The 12,660-nt window shown below is 38.5% G+C and overlaps 1 long non-coding RNA gene and 1 pseudogene across 2 annotated transcripts; both read right to left on the bottom strand.

Moving 5' to 3' along the window:
* Positions 1-1,169: 1,169 nt before the first annotated feature.
* Positions 1,170-2,549, bottom strand: LOC147495673 (uncharacterized). The gene is made up of 3 exons (XR_015197649.1): positions 2,299-2,549; positions 1,449-1,576; positions 1,170-1,227 (listed from the first exon to the last, which is right to left on the bottom strand). It is a non-coding gene; the product is annotated as an uncharacterized LOC147495673 (long non-coding RNA).
* Positions 2,550-3,027: 478 nt separating this feature from the next.
* On the bottom strand, positions 3,028-7,135 carry LOC147495672 (importin subunit alpha-1b-like; annotated as a pseudogene). Its single transcript, XR_015199572.1, has 8 exons — positions 7,079-7,135; positions 6,566-6,615; positions 6,337-6,471; positions 6,146-6,232; positions 5,615-5,734; positions 4,969-5,096; positions 4,804-4,878; positions 3,028-3,343 (listed from the first exon to the last, which is right to left on the bottom strand). The product of XR_015199572.1 is annotated as an importin subunit alpha-1b-like (transcript).
* Between the last annotated feature and the right edge of the window lie 5,525 nt (positions 7,136-12,660).

The following is a 12,660-nucleotide window of genomic DNA, read 5'->3' as shown; positions in this document are numbered from 1 at the left end:
ACAAAAGGTCGAGGATGGTAACAAAGAAATACTTGAGAACTAAAATTCAAAACCCACACTACTAAAAAAAAAATACATTTAATGATAGCTGTTATGAAATACATATAATGACACTTCCTGGTTGAAAAAGTATACCATAACCGTCATAAAGTCCATGACAATTCCAGTTGAAGTGTCGAGAAAAATACTTTTTCAATCTCTAAAATTAATTTAAAAACGTCATAAATGGACTTTGTTTATGACAATTTCTTGTAAACATGTCAAGATTTAATGACAAAAAACGTCATGATATAGCTCGCTTTATGACATTTATACTACAAACGTCATAACAAGTTTATGATTTTTAAAAAATAAAAAAATATAATAATAAAAAATAAAAAATGCAATTCCCATACACCTCTACATCTATAGCTGTACTGGATATTCAACCTTTACCTTGTGCCATATATATCCTAATAAAAAGTACATTAACTTCTACATCTAATTACATATAGAGCTTATTTCCTTGGTCCGACTTCCCATAATCGATCAAATTTGGAAGTTATCCAACATCAACCCAAGCTACAAGAAACAAAGTGACAATAACTTTTGTAAGTAACAGAAAATCCAACTAGATACTTAAATAAAAATGAGAACACATACCAATTAATATAATGGCAAGTACAATAATAAATGTTTTTCTAAAAGAAAAGTATACATTCAAAGAGCATATAAAGATTTGTTTGCATCTAACAAACACTCACCTAGGATTCAACACACCTACACAATGCAATCACTATAAGAACAGTGTTGAAACAGCCCACAACAATAATTTATCAACCCTTCAAATACATCAATGCCAACAAACTGAACACTGTCAAGCTATTTTCAATTCATTTAAGAGGCAACCTTCATGATTCAACATCAAATTCAAGCAATAGATCTAAAGGAGCAGCATACATCCTCATAATATGATGATATTCAAAATGATGAACCAGCCTTGCTCAAAGACAGGCTGTACCACTGGAAAAACCTTCACATCTTGAACATTGATGAGAACACTATACTGTAATTTTGCTAAAGTCACCACCATTTCTCATTCTGAAAAGCAAACAATTAAAAAAACATCAAACAAACTTTTATCAGTGAAAGAACATAATGGGCGTAATACTCAATAATAAAATATCTGCCTTTAAAGGCACCTGGTTACATCCAGTATCATTGGGATTTCTTTTGACTTGATGAAGCCTGCCAATTCAAAAACAAATTAACTAATTGTCAGTCCACATAGTATAAGCTATATTAGCATGAATGGATTAAGATCATATTATATGAAATTATAAGTCATCGATCTCTTGTCTCTTGATTCTTCAAAGACAACTTAAGTACTTAACCAATTCCTACTAGTAAAGTTATGCACTTCACCAAATAACCAATCACATAACAACCTTTTTAGAATGCGTACTTACAGCAAGAAAGCCACAATGAATTTTCTAGCCTTCAATCAGCTCCAGCAGTTATGTACTCGAAGTAGAAAAGCAACCCATCAAAGTTGAGCAAGAATTTGGAATGGCTCTCTTTCAATATAAGTACATACCTAAATGTTTGACCAAATAAGCTTATTGGAAATGACCATGGTTACACAAAAAAACAACATTGCTAAGAGAGAGAGAGAGAGAGAGAGAGAGAGAGAGCTGTGGAAGTAGCAAAACATTGAACATTGAACTAATAACCTGGGTTCAAGAGAATTCTATAAGGAATAAGAATTGAATGTCTTACAAAAAAATATTTCCATCAAGGAAATGATATTATATAAAGTATTGAGTGGTTTAGGAACTATATTTGAAAAACCATGGTAGATACCTTTAGGACTAAAACTGAATTAGTCCTTTAAAGACCGAAGTCAAACACCTTATATTCCCAAACGTGTAAACTCTTTGTGGTTTCTCTTGCCGGAGACCTACTCCCATTTCAGAGGAGATCCCTTGTCATCTGACACTGGTAGCTCTGTTATGTTGAGAGCTAAACTAGTAATCGCTCTCAAAACAACAGAATTCAACAACCAGAAAGTTAATCAGCATGTAAAATGCAACAAATAACTTACCTATTGAGAACATACGTCAATCTATATGATGCAAGAGATAAAGTCCAAAAAAGAAAGAAAAACGATGGTCGGGTAACTTTATTACTAACTTTTAGTAGCTAAGATTTTGGGAAGCATACATATATGAATGCAAAGCCACACATAAGGCTTGGCAATTGGTACACTAGAAACAAAATTATCATTTCGGGAAGCATACATATATGATCTGTTTGTACCTGTAAAATATCCCAAGCATATTGGCAACCATATTATACCTTGAATGACACGAGAACTAATAGCTAGAAACCAAGGTATATATCATTAAGACTTGTTCTGAAATATAGGTGAAGTGACTGAGTGAGTCTGTCACAAGTCACAACAGATACATCTATTACCATAAAGAATTGATTCAATTTAAGTAATGCCTAATAAACTAATATGATGATCTCTACCAATATGATCAAACAGTAAGTCATTGCAATATGATCAAAATATGGCTTTGAGGTAGGTCCTCAGTCATATGTATATGCATATAATAGAGACGGTAACGTCTTATTGATTTACAACACTACAACATTACTTAAAAGGTTGTTAGGAGCTCTATTGTGCACTAAAACAACTCAATAATTGGACGAAAAAGATTTTGAACAAAGTCGTCAGTAGTCTCTGACATGGAGAAGATGTATGTAGTGATTACACTGAAAACTGCTCTACAGTTAGCAACACTGCATGCAATCTATTAACAGAGAATGAGGAAGCACCTTGGTCGTACACGTTATGAACAGATCATTTTACAAGAGAATTTTAATAAAACTAAATGAACATGTGCATCTTGAATACAAATTTCAAAGTCTCCCTCCCACTCATGAAGCCCTTCCTGGATATAGACTATATGTAATTGCAAACAGTTATTGTATTCACCTGAAGTAAAAAAAAAAAAAAAATTATAACACCCCCCCCTCGTGCGCACACACACACACCTGAGGGGAAAACTACTTGAGGGAAGCCCAAGGGATTGACAAAAGGCCGAACAGGCTGAGAGCTAACAAATGGGGCAGTACTAGGGGGCATAGGTCTCACAAAATTTCTTTGAGGAACCGTCTGCTGCATGTGTCAATCTCTACTACCATTATAACCCCGATGAGTAGTGTTTGAATCATGATTAGCAACACGATCATACTCACGCCTATTATTTCCATGCCCATAATGGTTGTTCCCATCACCACGATAATGTGCCCACCACCACCTCTTCTAAAATAATTCCTCCTGCAGTGCTTTCTCCTGTCCGGTATTAGGTGACATAGATCGATAGTATATGAAACAGATATTTATGAATGGAAGTGTGGAACTAACACTGCATATAGCTAATGAGAGAAAATTATACATTTTCTAGAAATCAATATCCTCTTAGCAAACCTTCAAAACCCATTGTTCTTTTCGTAATCTTTTAAAAAAACATTCTTCTGGTTCTTCTAGTTCTACCCCTCTCATTGTGTGGCTAGGAATAGCGTGCACCACTACTTTCAATACAGTTCGCGCACCGAAGATTTAGCATTTTTAATTATCTTCTGCAAAATGAGCAAAAATTACTATTATCATTGTTCTATTTGCTTATCAACTTGAATTCCTTCGATGTAAATCCTAGGTCCGTAACTGAGCACATCCATAATAAATGTGCTACTACAACATGGACATCTAAACTTAGTGACGACAAGAAATCCTAATTGCTAAAAGCAAAGATGTCATATTAGCATTGAGCTGAGATGGCCTTGTTTCCAGCAATATGGAACCTCTAGTGGGAGTGCAAATTTGCTAGTGAAGTATGGAAATGACTAATGAATTGGTTTAGGATCATGCAATACTTCACCAATTTCAATGAGGCTATATGTCTAGAAATAAATAACGAAGTCTATTCACTAAACAACTATGAGAAGAAGTTGTCTTTCATTAAAAGGTGGTGCTATGTCACCGTAAGGATTCAGTTATTCGAATTAAATCTTCAACTGAGTTTTTTGTAGTTAAGGGGCATTCCTACAACTTGCTTAAACACCGAGTTATGTGTCACAGCTTGAGTAATATTTGAAGAGCTAGTAGAGCACCTAGGCTAAAAAAGGTGCTCCTAGTTGCCTCTAACCTAACGACAATTTAAGCTAAACTTAGATGGTGTATTGGTGTATCGAGGAGAATCTTTAAATTGTAGGTTATGGTATATATATGAGTTAGAGTCTTAGAGATTACATTGGTACGTAATTTCGTATTGATTATCCAAACAACAATCAACTGAAGAGATAGTAAACCTAGTTCAAAGAAGATGACCCCTGTAATAATAACCTATTACATATCCCTACCTAAAACAGTTAAATCTTTGGTGGGAGCTCTACCGAAAGATAATTAAACGATAATAATAGCTTTTATTGCTCATTTCTGCAAAAGTTTTTGGAACCAATTTGGGCCTGGGCGAGTTGGTTGGGCACCGTATAGCGCCTAGAGACCTGCAGCCGGTCACCTAGGCCGATTTTTAGAACACTGCCTACAAGTATTATGAATAAAGTTTCAACCCACTAGTCCAAAACACATTGAATAGGCACAATTGATAATAGTCTGTATTGTCCAATATAATTTCTACCATATTCATTTTTTTTTTGTTATGTATACACTCATTTGTTCAAAATAAATCAAACAAATTAATTCCAAAATTTCACATTGACCACACCAATTTAAATAAGATGAAATCAACTAACCTGACGAAAAGGCAAAAATTGTAAATGAATCTTCTCATTCTCTCTCCTCTCTAAATCAACATCACCACCAGGTACCTATTATCAAGCAATATTTAGTAACCAAATGGACTAAGAATATACCACTTGAGAAAAAGGCAGGGAGATGTAAAATTGAGATGTATATACTTGATTTGATTAGGATCGCCACCATAAGTAGCATTTGATAATTCCCAAGCAGCCTCTTTCTTAATATCAAACTCAGCAGTTTGGAGCAAATGAACTAAGGGGCAAATAATAATTGCAACAATTACAGCCTGTAGAATAACAACATATATTAACGTTAAGAATGGATTAAATGAAATAATAAAGGAATATTTTTAAAATAAGTTTTATATTCTATGCAGTTAAAAGCACATGCACCGCCAAGCCAGGAGAGCCTTTGCCGGCCTTGTTCACATCACATTTCATTTCTTTCACAACCAAATGAAGGTATAAAAGCAACAGCTGTGTTTCTTCACTTTAAAAATTCAGGTAACATTCCTAATTAGGTTTTAACCTAAACTTAGCCTGATTCAAAGATTTGTTGTGCTAATTATACAACCAAAATCCCTACAAAGAAAATGTAAACTCTTATAAAATTCTGCAGTCTTCAAGTGGCAGCAAAGTTTTAAACTCAAATTAAATCTTATTTCAAAGGATTTCGGTTGTGGAAGCACACCCACCAAGTCCTTGAACCAGCATACAATATCAGGATAAAAAAAAATATCCCAATTCACAGTAGCAGACTAAATATGGTAATAATAGAATAGTGAAAGGAGAATATATTCCGTACATGTATCTTATCCTTATTTCCAGCAATAATATTTAAAATGGTCCAGCAAACTTCTTTCTTGATACTCTTCTTGTGACTATTTGTTAACAGGCAAGGAAGCGCTTGAAAGTTGATTATAGCCTATAAAAAGTAGAAGAAAATCATCAAAGACAAAACAAAGTAAAGATTCAACAAAGTTAAAAATATATTAATGTCCTTGCAAACTTTTTCTTACTTATAGAGTTACATCATATCTCTTCCCTAACTAAGTAAAAACTGGTTATAAACTTGTTTCCCCTCTAGGGGGTTCAGAGTCACATCACTAAGACGTTTTAAAAAAAACAGGTGCGGGCTCATTTTGTAGAGAAGACAAACACAGATTGACAATGACTGTAAATAAGATTAAACATATTTGACTATAAAACCATGTCGGAACATATCAAGCTGATTCTTAGGGAGGGGATCAAATTCCAACATAACTCTAATGAAAAAATAGAGTGACCATGAAAGATAGAATCAATATTAATGGGAAAATTTCACAATATGTATTACCTAAGTCTGCATATCATCTCCAGTAACAATATTTCCAACTGTTCGAAGGGCAGGGATTAGCACTAAAGGCGATGGATGAGTGAGAAAGAAAGAATACAATAGATGTTCAAATTTCAATCAAAGATATGTAGAAGAAAGCATATAATTCATCAGTTGATATATTTTTAATAGAACTTGAATGAAATCCAACACTCATAGCAAGAGCTTAACAAGCCGAGGATTTTGTCATTCGTACCATCAGACAAATAAGATAGTGCCCAACAGGCATCTGTACTTCCTCGTCACTTAAATGAATAAGCTGCTCAAGAGTAGGGAATGCAGGCCGGCTTTGTCTACCCAAAGGTAATTACAAATAAGTTACACCACAGTAAAATATCTACTAGAATCTATGCCACTACGTATATATTATGTGGATATCCAACCTGTTCGAAAGGAGGCTGTGGTTTCCCCCTGCAAAAATTTGATAAAGTCTAGTGGCATTTCTAAGCATAGAGAGCTTGGCATGCTCATTCACCTGTGCAAGTGTAAATGAGCGTTTTGGTTCACCTTTACATACAAGGGGAGAAGGAGAATAGGATTGAATGTGGGTAAGACCGAGTTCGTTGATGAGTGAACTGCCTACGTATCTTCTCTTGATTCTGGGAGGAGAGAAGAATCAGGTCTGACGTAGTTCCAGCGGAAGGTATTTATAGCTGTTGAGCGTGAAGATTTGCGCTACATGTGTACTGACGAGTACAGATGTGTGGTCGAGATCAGGGATGCGTGTAAGATTGGTGGTGGTAGGAAGTCCGCAATAATGGGGAGTGGTTGGGTTGTGTTAGTACGGCTCTAGTAATTATTGCATCTAGATAATGGATGATGTCACTAGGTGGAACGTTCTGCGTGAGGGTGTGCGAGTTGAGCTACTCTGGAGCGAGCTCGGAGGACGAATACCTTAGATCGGGTGTGCGAGCTGATGATGTGAGTCGCTATGAAGTGAGCTGCGGACATGAGGTCGGTGCGATATTTATAATTGTGTTGGACACGTGTGTGGTATTCATTGGATGTGAATACTACTCCCTCACACAGCCCCCTCTCAGTAGGTCTCTTTGTATAATAGAGCAATCTGCTAAGAGAGAACAATAGCACGTGTTTAGCACATGTGAGGAAGCGAGTAATTGTGAACGAAAATAGTAACTGCCTCGTTTTACAGAATTTGTGATGGGTTTCGACTGAGTTTGTTCTGGACAAACTGCCTACGTATCAAGCTCTCTCTGGGAGGGAACCTGAATCAAGTCAAACGTAGTTCATGTAGGGATGATTTGGTGTGGTTGGGGAGAGTGGAGAAGATAGCGTGCGAGGCGTGGAGCCTAGGGCAAATAGAGTAGTCTCTTCTGGAGAGCGTGGAGGAAGATGGAGTAGATCTGGGAGTCTCGCGGAGGGAGTCGATCCAGCCCCAGCAGGTGGAGAATAGAGTCTGTTTTTCTAGTCTTCTTGGTTATCGTTTGCCTTCTCTGATGGTGGCAGTTCGTGAATAAGTATTTGGGCAACCTGCTCGGAACGGCTAGGTGATCTCACGGAGAGACTGTTGGTTCACTATGAAGTGAGCTGTCTTGAGCTCATCGGGGAGATGTTATCTGATTGACCGTTTGGTAGGTCGGGTGACATTTCAGTAGATTGAGTGGTCGCTCCAACGTTGAGTTACTCCTTGGTTTAGATAGAGTGACCGTTTGGTAGGTCGGGTGGCGTTTCTGTAAGCCGAATGATCGTGTGGTAGGTCGGGTGGTGCTTCAGTAGACTGAGTGGCCGCTCCATCGCTAAGTTGCTCCTTGTTTTAGATCGAGTGACCGTTTGGTAGGCCCCAAGAGAGCATAGGTCAAGGGACCTGTTAGCGTAAAAAAGCGTGCTGCTCGCGGAGAGCGTTCTCGCTGAGTTGATCCTAGAAGTGTAGGTCATCAACTAGCAAGAATTGGAGAGGCTATGGAGTCTGGTAGCTCAAGAGAGCGTAGGTCAAGGGACCTGTTAGCTGAAGAAAGCGTATTGCTCACGGAGAGCGTGTTAGCTTAAGAAAGCGTATGGCTCACAGAGAGCGTTCTCACTAAGTTGATCCTAAAAGTATAGGTCCTCAACTAGTGAGAATTGGAAAGGCTATGGAGCCTATGAGCTCAAGAGAGCGTGCTGCTCGTGGAGAGCGTATTAGCTTAAGAAAGCATATGGCTCACGGAGAGCGTTCTCACTGAGTTGATCCTAAAAGTATAGGTCCTCAAGTAGTGAGAATTGGAGAGGCTATGGAGCCTATGAGCTCAAGAGAGCGTGTTGCTCGCAGAGAGCGTATTAGCTTAAGAAAGTGTGTTGCTCATGGAGATCGTGTTGCCCGCTGAGGGCTTGTTAGCTTATGAAAGTGTATTGCTCACTGAGAGCGTTCTCACTGAGTTGATCCTAGAAATATAGGTCCTCAACTAGCGAGACTTGGAGAGGCTATGGAGCCTGTAAGCTCCAGAGAGCGTGCTGCTCACGGAGAGCGTGTTAGCTTATGAAAGCGTACTGCTCACTGAGAGCGTTCTTACTGAGTTGATCCTAGAAATATAGGCCCTCAACTAGCGAGACTTGGAGAAGTTATAGAGCCTGTAAGCTCTAGAGAGCGTGCTGCTCGCGGAGAGCGTGTTAGCTTAAGAAAGCGTGTTGCTCCTGGAGATCGTGTTGCCCGCTAAAAGCGTGTTAGCTTAAGAAAACGTATGGCTCATGGAGAGTGTTCTCACTGAGTTGATTCTAGAAGTATAGGTCCTCAACTAGTGAGAATTGGAGAGGCTATGGAGCCTATGAGCTCAAGAGAGCGTTTTATGCTTGAGCACGTTTGAACTCTTGAGAGTGTTTTGTTCTATAGAGAATGAGCTGTGAGTGGTTTCCTCATGCTGAACTGCTGTAGAAGATGAAGCGACCTCAGCGGAGCTGGTCTCGGGTGATTGTTTCTCGACCGGAGGAATGGAGATCTTGGCAACAGGAGTTGGTGCGACCTTAGCTGGGGTCTTGCCAACAGGAGCTGGGGCAACCTCTGTGGTCTTGATAACAGGAGCTGGGGCGACCTTTGGGGTCTTGATAACAAGAGCGGAGGCAACCTCTGGGGTATTGACAATAGGAGCGGAGACGACCTCTGGGGTCTTGATAATAGGAGCGAAGACAGACAACCTCTGGGGTCTTGTCAACAGGAGAGAAGTGGTGATGCTATGTAGTGTTTGAGCTCGAGTGAGCGTTATATTCAGCTGGGTGTTGTGACCCGAGTGAGTCTGTGGGCATCCTGCTTTGGAGATCGTCGTCAATAGCTAGCCTTGAATTGGCGTGACTATAGTTAGCCCCAGTTTTGGAGCTTCATTGACCTGTAAAAATGCGAGCTAGCACCAAAGAGTTAGTACGAACTAACAGTAGTAATTTTGGAGATGCATGGATCATAATAACATAATTGAACTTGTTTAGATGGCAACAATGAGCCACAGTCCGGAGATGGTTGTGGCTAGCCCCCAGTGTGCATTGGAGCTTGATTGACCTGCACTAGATCGAACTAATATCCAAAAGAAATTAGAACAAAAAAATCTTAATTTGGAGACTTTTCCCGCCGGAGTAGGGTAATGTGCCCGTTCATTATGCCTAGTTGACCGACTAAACTCTGGACTTGAGCTTCGAGGCTTTCCATGCTTCGTGGGCTTGAAAATTTTTCTTTTTGGTGGTAGGATTTATGAAGTGGTTCTCAAGGAATCAAGACCACAGACAGCACCAATGTAAAGGAGCGTTTTGGTTCACCTTTACATACAAGGGGAGAAGGAGAATGGGATTGAATGTGGGTAAGACCGAGTTCGTTGATGAGCGAACTGCCTACGTATCTTCTCTTGATTCTGGGGGGAGAGAAGAATCAGGTCTGACGTAGTTCCAGCGGGGGGTATTTATAGCTGTTGAGCGTGAAGATCTGCGCTACACGTGTACTGACGAGTACAGATGTGTGGTCGAGATCAGGGATGCGTATAGGATTGGTGGGGGTAGGAAGTCCGCAATGATGGGGAGTGGTTGGGTTGTGTCAGTATGGCTCTGATAATGATTACATCTGGATAATGGATGATGTCACTAGGTGGAATGTTCTGCGTGAGGGTGTGCGAGTTGAGCTACTCTGGAGTGAGCTCAGAGGACGAATACCTTAGATCGGGTGTGCAAGCTAATGATGTGAGTCGCTATGAAGCGAGCTGCGGACATGAGGTCAGTGTGATATTTATAATTAAGCTGGACACGTGTGTGGTATTAATTGGATGTGAATACTACTCCCTCATAGCAAGCAATGGGATCAAGAACAAGATCTCGGCATTCACTAGCGACATTTCCTATACTTATAATAAGATGATGAAGAATAATAATTTCCGACTAGTAAACACTCCAATTGCTACAAGTTGATTATGAGAACTCTCTATTTAATCACCATGTTTCGCTTTTAGAGGGAGAAAAATTCTAGGGAGACGAAACTGGTTACTAGTGGAGTCGTACAATAAAAAAAATCTAATACGGGCATACGGCTATTTTTATTTTTATTGAAAGTGATATACCCTTTTTACCCTTTTTTGTACACTTATTCTATCAGTTGCCAGTTTGCAGAATGAGTGGACAAGAATCCCGCATATCCGATACATCTGGCGCACCATAGATTTAGCCTAAACAAAAAGTTAACTTCCTGTTATTATTTATGGTATTTGTTACTGACGGACCCCAATTTGTGTTGGGCGGACTCCCAAAAAAAAACGATTATTACAAGTGTGCTATTGGTTTCAAAAAATCTAAAAAAATAATAATTATTACAAGTATGTCATTGGTCCCCAAAAAATTGAATTCGAAACCCCAAACTTAAACGACTCGGCTAGGTTGTTTGGACTAAGTCCCAAACGACTTGGCCACACCGTTTGAGACTTAGTCCAAACGACCCGGCCACACCGGTCAAGAGCCCAAAAAACATAACTTTGAATTTTTTTTCAAAGTTCAAATCCCAAACGATATGGCCACACCGTCTGGACTGAGTCCAAAACGATGTGGCCATGTCGTTTGGGATTTGGACTTAGAAAAAAATGGTCACACCGTTTGGACTTAGAAAAATCCCCAACGATATGGCCACACCATTTGGACTAAGTCTCCAACGATATGGCCACACCATTTGGACTTAGTCCAAAACGATGTGCCCATGTCGTTTGGGATTTGAACTTTGAAAAAAAATTCAAAGTTCTGTTTTTTGGGCTCTTGACGGTGTAATTTTGGGGTCGTTTGGATTTAAGTCCCAAGCGGTGTGGCTAAGTCGTTGGGACTTAGTCCAAACGACTTGGCCACACCGTTTGGGACTTAGTCCAAACGACCTAGCCGGATTGTTTAAGTTTGGGGTTTCGAATTCAATTTTTTGGAGACCAATGACATACTTGTAATAATTGTTTTTTTTTTTTTTTTTTTTTTGAAACCAATGGCACACTTGTAATAATTGTTTTTTTTGTGGGAGTCCGCCCAACACAAATTGGGGTTCGCCCAACAATAGAAAAGTAGAAAACCCAGGGAAACAAAAGGCGCTCTTCCTCTCCTAAAAACTATCAAACCGATCGTGCAAACATGTTGAACACCCCCACACCCAGAATTCAATTAGAAAAAACACAAAGAAGCAAAAAGAGATGTAAATATTATAAACTTGTTTTGTTCCAAAGCTAAAAAGTTTTCATCAATATGAAATTTGATAATTTTGAGTTGTTATTATATTGATATAAATTAAACCTTCAATCATCTTATTTCTGCTCTATAATTGTGGTTTACAAGGAAAAGAACAAGTCTAACAACCTTTTTATAGGATTTCTATTTGTAATCATAGAAAAGAATAATCATCAAAATGAAAACTTTATTATTAATCCCAATAGAAGAAATGAACCATTGTTTTTCAACCCAAAGAGAACCCTTCTTCATTATTATCCCCATACTCATGCCTTCATGCATGTACTTCTAAAACACTTCAAAGTCATAATCTTGTAAAATTTTATCAATTTGTTAGTGCTTAATATGAATTGATTGAATTTTATTTATTAGAAGGAAAAGCAATTGGAGCAAGAGCTTATTCTTGATGGACATCGGGACATGGCAATGGCAAGTTGACAACACTAGACAAAAGAAGAAGACGAGTAAGGGTACATTTGGGAACGAATGAGAATTAGAATTCTCTAAATGATAATGTGAGAAATAGGATCGTTTGGTTGTCCATAAGAATTATCTTAGTCCCTTCAAAAACATGTACACGTGTCATTTAATTAAATAAGGGTTCTTTAAGACTCTTCCATATTTTAGGACCACTATATTGCAATTTTTTTTTCTCTAAAGATGCACTTCTTTGTTAACTATATCTAAGAAATTAACTAGCCTTAACTATCGTGAGAATCCCAATTAACATAGTTTTAGGGTGAGAATCCAAGTCTTGTTAGAATTCTAATTCTCATCAGTTATGTGCAACCAAACACACATGAGAATAAGAAAACCCACCA

The sequence above is a fragment of the Coptis chinensis genome, chromosome 6, assembly GCF_015680905.1.
Source record: "Coptis chinensis isolate HL-2020 chromosome 6, ASM1568090v1, whole genome shotgun sequence".
In the NCBI taxonomy this organism is placed as follows: domain Eukaryota; kingdom Viridiplantae; phylum Streptophyta; class Magnoliopsida; order Ranunculales; family Ranunculaceae; genus Coptis; species Coptis chinensis.
Note: the sequence above shows the minus strand (reverse complement) of the source record. Positions and strands in the feature narration are given on the sequence as shown.